Raw genomic sequence first — 1,559 nt, 5'->3', positions numbered from 1 at the left:
CGAGGATGCACGGGGCACCGTGACGCATCTGCGGAGTGGTGTAGCGCGGCCAACTGCATCCTCTGGACCTGAGACCATGCCGGGTCGTCTTGCTTTTTCAATGACATGTCGGGATCGCATTTGAGCAAAGGGCATCTCCAACGTTGCCACGATCGCAGCTGACTACCCTGGCACACCAAAGCCCTTGTCCCTCGCGTCGTTGCACGGTGCGTTCCCAGCCGGCGCCAGCTGCCCGCATTCATGTCGTTCGTTTGTATGTCGTCGTTAAGAGGCTCGGTGCCCGAGGAACCAACTCCGGCGACTTAATGATGCACCTGGACGCTTGGCCTCACCGGAATGTGCTACTTAAAGCGGCAACGCCCAACTAACCTCCACACCATAGCGCATCGTCCTCCTACCTGACACCACATCCGCCATGACCACAAGTGCGAACGCTCTGCGGGAGAGCTTGTCTTCGGCGATGAAGCTCGAGGTAGCCTCCCTCGCTCAAGTCGCCTCTCGCGACGCAATAGCGGCGTAGTCGGACGTGGACGCGACCGCACAAGCGGTGGCCCCGCTGGCGGCTGACGACGGGAGCACCGTCAGCCACGCGTCCTACTTGCCGCCGTCCAACGTCCGGCACCGCCGAGGTCGGGGACTCCTCCGAGGATGAGTAGGGCATGGGAGGCGGTAGGGCATGGTGTGCCAACTGGCCGGTCCGTATCCCGTGTTCTACTCTTCCTCGCCGGAGACCGCACCTTCACTTCACGGGTCTTGAACCCCGCCCCCGTACATAGAGATCGCAGATGGAGGACGTCGGTCGCCGCCGTAGAATAGGTTTAGGGTCGGGTTTCTTTTATTTTTTTGTCCTATAAAAGTTCGAAATGTAATGAAAATCTGCCGTGTTTGCATTAATCTCGGCCAGTGTATATGAACTTTCACAATAATATACATATTGTAGGAGTACTAGCAAGATGCCCGTGTGTTGCACGGAAGATCAAGATCTTGTGGGAGAAAAGGATGAATGAGGGAAAGCCTTATCTGCAAATGTGGAGAGGAGTGCGGGTAAATTGTCATAGTTTCCTTCCTATCCGTTAGATATAGATCGAACGGCCTATATTGCAGGATGACAGACACACCATCATCACCAACTCTGCTTTTTATTGAACCGAGCCAAATCTAAAAAACCCAACTAAGCCAACCTCCCAGCATATCGCGTGGGAAAAGACTCGGCCGCGCCGTTTTAGTCGAGATTACCGGATTACTAGTAGTATCGATGGATCGCGCGAAGCAACAATATATTTTTTTGAGGGGGCGAAGCACCTAGTTTAAAAGGAAAAAGGCGGTACACTCACAACACTCCTGTCACGGTCGCATTGCACCCCACACACGTTCGGTCATGTACACGGCTCACGCAAACAGAACGCGCTTCGGCTTGCCTCTTCACTGACACGTGGGACTGCACTTGGAGAAACCGACCATGCGCCAAACTCCCCCCGCCCACCGCGCGAAAATCCTCCCCCCCACACACACAAAAATTCCCCCCAAATCCGATTCAACCGCCCTTCGGCGAAATATTC

This window comes from Triticum dicoccoides, chromosome 7B, assembly GCF_002162155.2.
Source record: "Triticum dicoccoides isolate Atlit2015 ecotype Zavitan chromosome 7B, WEW_v2.0, whole genome shotgun sequence".
Taxonomy (NCBI): Eukaryota; Viridiplantae; Streptophyta; class Magnoliopsida; order Poales; family Poaceae; genus Triticum; species Triticum dicoccoides.
Note: the sequence above shows the minus strand (reverse complement) of the source record.